This window comes from Amphiprion ocellaris, chromosome 22 (genome assembly GCF_022539595.1).
Source record: "Amphiprion ocellaris isolate individual 3 ecotype Okinawa chromosome 22, ASM2253959v1, whole genome shotgun sequence".
Classification (NCBI taxonomy): domain Eukaryota; kingdom Metazoa; phylum Chordata; class Actinopteri; family Pomacentridae; genus Amphiprion; species Amphiprion ocellaris.
Window position 1 is genome coordinate 1,516,300 of NC_072787.1, and position 6,000 is coordinate 1,522,299.

The following is a 6,000-nucleotide window of genomic DNA, read 5'->3' on the forward strand; positions in this document are numbered from 1 at the left end:
GTTCCTTTGTAGACACTCTGTGATCTGGAAGTTGTAATGTGTAGCTGATAAACTGAGGCTGAATGTTGTTGAAATTGAATTTATTTTTCTTCAGAAATTTCAGGTTGTTCATGATGTTTTGTAAAAAGATAATTCCTTGAATGCGAACATTTTTAGAACATATTTTCTGCACTAAAACAAAAGAAAAAAATTGAAGTTGTGGTTATTTAAGGGTTATTATGCTGTGATTTTACTGGTCCGGTCCACTGGAGATCAGATTGGGTTGAATGTGGCCCCTGGACTAGAATAAGTTTGACACTCGTGATCTAAGAAGAACTTAGAGGAGCCGTGCCATAAAGTACCAAAACAATGACTAAATTATCAAATTATTGGTTTCATAACCAGACCAGAAGTGACCCAGACTAGGTTGACCTTGAGATCAGAGCAGAGTGCTGACAAGACTCTACTAAAGTGTATTCTAAAATCTGCTCTGCAGCACATTTGAAATCATTCCCATCAAACACTGTAGCTAACACTTTGCCTGATTAGGTGTAGAGAGCAACAACAGCGCTGCAGTGAAGCAGCACAAGAGGCTGCATTAGTGGGGAAATGCTGCTTCAAGCCCCATGAGACGACAACATGTGATCCTGACCTGTGAGGAGCATTACAGAGTGATTAGACACAGCAGTTTAGGATACTGGAAGACATGATGTCTGACAGCCTGTGTGTGGCTGGTGCTTTAAATTGATGATGACATGTAAATTTTCCTGCTGAGGGATCAATGACATTTATCTTTGTCTTTAAAAATGAAGGAAAATGAGGTGGGAAAGTTGTTTTTTGGTTGATAGAATCAAAATTAAATGATGATGGTGTACATGAAGCACATAACTTCCACTGAAATCTAAAAATAGATGGTCCCTGCTGGCCCTGCGCCCTCCTTCATTATGGAGAACTACTCCTGACCCTGTTTCATGTTTCTAAGTGGTCTGTGCAGACTCCTAACCAGGACTGCTTCCCTCCACGTCCTGCCTGTCATCCTGGCTCATGGTCTTGGACAGGGGTGTCCAACATGCAGCCCACGGGCCAAAACCGGTCCTCCAGAGGGTCTGATCCGGTCCTCCAGAGGATCCGATCCGGTCCTCCAGAGGGTCCGATCCAGCCCTCAAAGTGTAAAAATTCCAGAGAAGACATTAACTGCAGATTGTAAATTAGTACAACTATAAATTTAAAATCATTTCTAGACCATGACAAGTTGTTTAGATCGTAAAGTAAAATACTGGATTGTTAATTGTTCTTTTGTAACTTTGTGTCTCATTTTTGTAATATTTTTTATTGTTTTTGTTGTTTTTTCATCTGACTGTCTTGTTTTTGTTATTTTTTGTCTTTTGTGTCTGACTTTTGTTGTTTGTCTCATGCTATTCTTGTTTTTGGATTCCTTTTTGTCTCACTTGTGGTTTTTTGTCTCATTTTTCTGATTTTGTGTCTCTTTTTTGTCATTTTTTTTGTCTCGTTTTTGTCCATTTTTTGTGGCTTTGTAACTTTTTTGTCAAATTTTTTGTCACTTTTATTGTTTTGGTTAGTATTGTTTGTCTCATTTTTGTCATTTTGTTTCTTGTGTTTGTCCTTTTGTCTCATTTTTGTAATATTATGTCTTGTTTTTATAGTGTTTTGTCTGACTTTTGTCGTTTTGATCATAAAGTAAAATACTATATCATTCAGTTCCAGATAGCTGTGACTAAATGTTTTGTGCTGTTTTGTAGTTGTAAAGTGGAAATGATGAACTGAGGCATAACGTTGTTGAAATTTAATTCATTATTCTGAAGAAATTTCAGGTTGTTCATGATGTTTTGTAAAAGATAGTTCCTGAAATGTGAACATTCTCAGAATGTATTGTTTGGCATTCAAACAAATAAAACAAAGGAAACATTAGGAGTTGTGGTTATTTATAGGTTTTTATTCTCTGATTTTACTGGTCTGGTCCACTTGAGATCAAACTGGGCTGAATGTGGAACCTAAACTAAGATGAGTTTGACACTCCTGGCCTTGGAGCGCCAGCCCTCGTTTCTCTCCCCAACTATCCTTGTGACTGATTGGACAGCTGCCCAGTCCTGTGGTCCAATCACACTGCAGTAATCACTACACCTGCATTTAAAAGTGCATGGAATTCTTCTCTGCACCTCTAGGGTCATCGCTGGCAGCCTGCTGTTAAATCTATTTTAGTATCATTTTTCTGTATTTTCCAGGTGATTACTTGTTTTCATGTACTCAAGTAACTTGTGCACTGATATTTAGAGTTTACAATACACACACACACACACACACACACACACACACATGCACGCACGCATGCATGCATACACGCACGCACACATATACATTATATTGCCAAAAGTATTGGCTCACCTGCCTGGACTCACATATGAACATAAGTAACATCCCATTCCTAATCCATAGGGTTCAATATGACGTGGGTCCATCCTTTGCAGCTAGAACAGCTTCAACTCTTCTGGGAAGGCTGTCCACAAGGTTTAGGAGTGTGTTTATGGGAATTTTTGACCATTCTTCCAGAAGTGCATTTGTGAGGTCACACACTGATGTTGGACCAGAAGTTCTGGTTCTCAGTCTCTGCTCTAATTCATCCCAAAGGTGTTCTATGGGGTTGAGGTCAGGACTCTGTGCAGGCCAGTCAAGTTCATCCACACCAGACTCTGTCATCCATGTCTTTATGGACCTTGCTTTGTGCACTGGTGCAAAGTCATGTTGGAAGAGGAAGGACCAGCTCCAAACTGTTCCCACAAAGTTGGGAGCATGGAATTGTCCAAAATGTCTTGGTATGCTGAAGCATTCAGAGTTCCTTTCACTGGAACTAAGGGTCCAAGCCCAGCTCCTGAAAAACAAGCCCACACCATAATCCCCCCTCCACCAAACTTTACACTTGGTACAATGCAGTCCCACAAGTATGGTTCTCCTGGCAACCACCAAACCCAGACTGGTCCATCAGATTGCCAGATGGAGAAGCGTGATTGGTCACTCCAGAGAAGGCGTCTCCACTGCTCTAGAGTCCAGTGGTGGCTGCTTTACACCACTGCATCCCATGCTTTGCATTGCACTTGGTGATGTATGGCTTGGATGCAGCTGCTCAGCCATGGAAACCCATTCCATGAAGCTCTCTGCTGAAGCACTGTTCTTGAGCTAATCTGAAGGCCACATGAAGTTTGAAGGTCTGTAGCGATGGACTCTGCAGAAAGTTGGCCACCTCTTGGCACTATGCTCCTCAGCATCCATCAGTTTACGTGTCCTACCACTTGGTGGCAGAGTTGCTGTCGTTCCCACACACTTCCACTTTCTTATAATACAGCTGACAGTTGACTGTGGAATATTTAGGAGCCAGGAAATGTCACGACTGGATTTGTTGCACAGGTGGCATCCTATCACAGTTCCATGCTGGAATTCACTGAGCTCCTGAGAGCGACTCATTCTTTCACAAATGTTTGTAAAAGCAGTCTGCAGCCTAGGTGCTGGATTTTATACACCTGTGGCCATGGAAGTGATTGGAACACCTGATTCTGATTATTTGGATGGATGAGCCAATACTTTTGGCAATATAGTGTAGATGTAAATAAATGTAGATTTTTTTTAAACTCAGTTGGAACACTGTTAGTCCTCTTTTAATTTTATTTTGTTCACTGATTAACAGCCTCGGGCTCTGATTTCATTCCTATTGTTAATTAAATTACTAAGCAATAAATAACTTTTCTAAACTAAAAACATTTGGTTTCCTGTTGCTTCCCTTGCCCAGACAGAGCTGGGATGAAACATTTTTAATTGTGTTTTTTCATTGTGTCCTCCTCTTTTGCATGTTTTAAGGGGACCTAACTGGAGCATTAGCACCACCAGCTGTTTTTGCCTCTTTTTGGATGTAAACCCAGCTACTGAAATAAGTGACACACCATGCTAATCTTAGCAGTCAGCCAGTAAGGTGGTCGATCTCCACAACATGTCCCACTAACACACCACTCACTGTCCTGCACTGTGAGCTGTGAAATCATCCAGCTTTTTGGACTCAAAGGCTTTAAAGTACGGCTATCTCTGCATAGCACCAAAGGAAAACCAGCACAGGAGAATGTTTCTGCCTGAATGAAAACTGCTTACATGTTGCGTGAGTTGGAAGAAATTTAGTTTCTGTTTTTTGTTCTGTGTTGTGCACAGCTACAACTCACTTTCCTAGGCTGTGAGGAAGAAAGAGAGCCCTTCATGGATTAAATACTTTTGATAGAAAGAGAAATGACTGGCCTTGTGTTACAGACAGCTCTTACAATCACGCCCTATGACAAAGGTGTCAAACTCATCCTCGTCCAGGTTCCACATTCAGCCCAATTTGATCTCTGGTGACCAGTTAAATCACAGCATAATAACCTATAACTCAAAAATTTTCCTTTGTTTTAGTGCAAAAATGTTCACATTTAAGGAATTATCTTTTGACAAAACATTATGAACAACCTGAAATTTCTGAAGAAAAATAAATTCAGTTTGAATAGCATTCAGCCTGTTTATCATTTCCACATTACAACTTCCAGATCACAGTGTCTACAAAGGAACACAACATTTAGTCACAGCTATCTGGAACTGAACGGTATAGTATTTTACTTTATGATCAAAATGACAAAAGTTATACAAAAAAAAATAGACAAAATATTACAAAAATGAGGCAGAAAATAACAAAAAAATGAGACAGACGATATGAAACAAAACAAAAAGAGACACAAAAATTCGACAAAAAAGTTAAAAAGTGACAAAAAAATGGACAAACGACACAAACGAGACAAAAAAGAATCAAAAAGACAAAACAAAACACAAACCATCAATTAAAGCAAAACACAAAATGATAAAAATAAGACAAACAACACAAGTGAGACAGAAAGAGACAAACGACAAAAATCTGACAAAAAAGACAACAAACAAGAAAAACAGGACAAAATATTTTAAAAATGAGACATAAAATGACAGACACAAAATGACAAAAGCAAGAAAAAAATTAGACAAAAAGTTGCAAAGGACAAAAAATGGACAAAACAAGACAAAAATTATAAAAATGACACAAACGAGACAAAAAATGACAAAAAAGGAAACACAAAATGACAAAAACATGAGACAAATGACAAAAATCAGACAACAAAACAAAAAAACACAACAAAAATATTACAAAAATGAGACACAAACTCACAAAAGAGCAATGATCAATCTAGTATTTTACTTTATGATACAAACAACTTGTCATGGTCTATAAATTATTTTAAATTTATACTTGTACTAATTTACAATCTGCAGTTAATGTCTTCTCTGTAATTTTTACACTTTGAGGGCCGGATTGGACCCTCTGGAGGACCACTTTTGGCCCACGGGCTGCATGTTGGACACCCCTGCCCTATGGGGTAAAATGCATAAATGAAGTGACCACTGGGAAACTTAGCATGGCTCAGCAGCAGCGTTATATTCAGTCCTCCTAATACATGTTCAGCTCCTGGCCAGGGGATCTTTGGTGCATGCTGGCATATATACTCTTTGATTTCTTTAACTGTGTTGAAATTATGCTTTTTTCTATGTATGGTATCAGCGTATTAGTATACTCCCTTCTAATGCTACTTTCACTGTATTTTATTGCACCCTGTTTATGTTTTTTCCACATCAGGAGAAGGATATTTGTTTCCCAGATCAGTGAGTATTCTGTAAAAAAAAAAAAAAAAAAAAAAAAAAAGTGTAGCTGACCTCCAGATAAAGTAAAGTATTGTTTCAGATAAATCTCACGTTTTTCTGTTTTGGTGACGGTAGTTTATTTTGTGGATTCTATCAACTTGAAATTACATTTTGTCCCTTTAAACTGCTATTCTAATCTCTTTACTGCTCAAACTCAGTCGCTCTGTTCTTCCAGTTGGACTACAGGGTAAAGAAAAGGAACGAACAGCAATTTAATGACAAAATCATGTTTAACATTTCACATTTAGGTAAAGCAAACACTGGAAA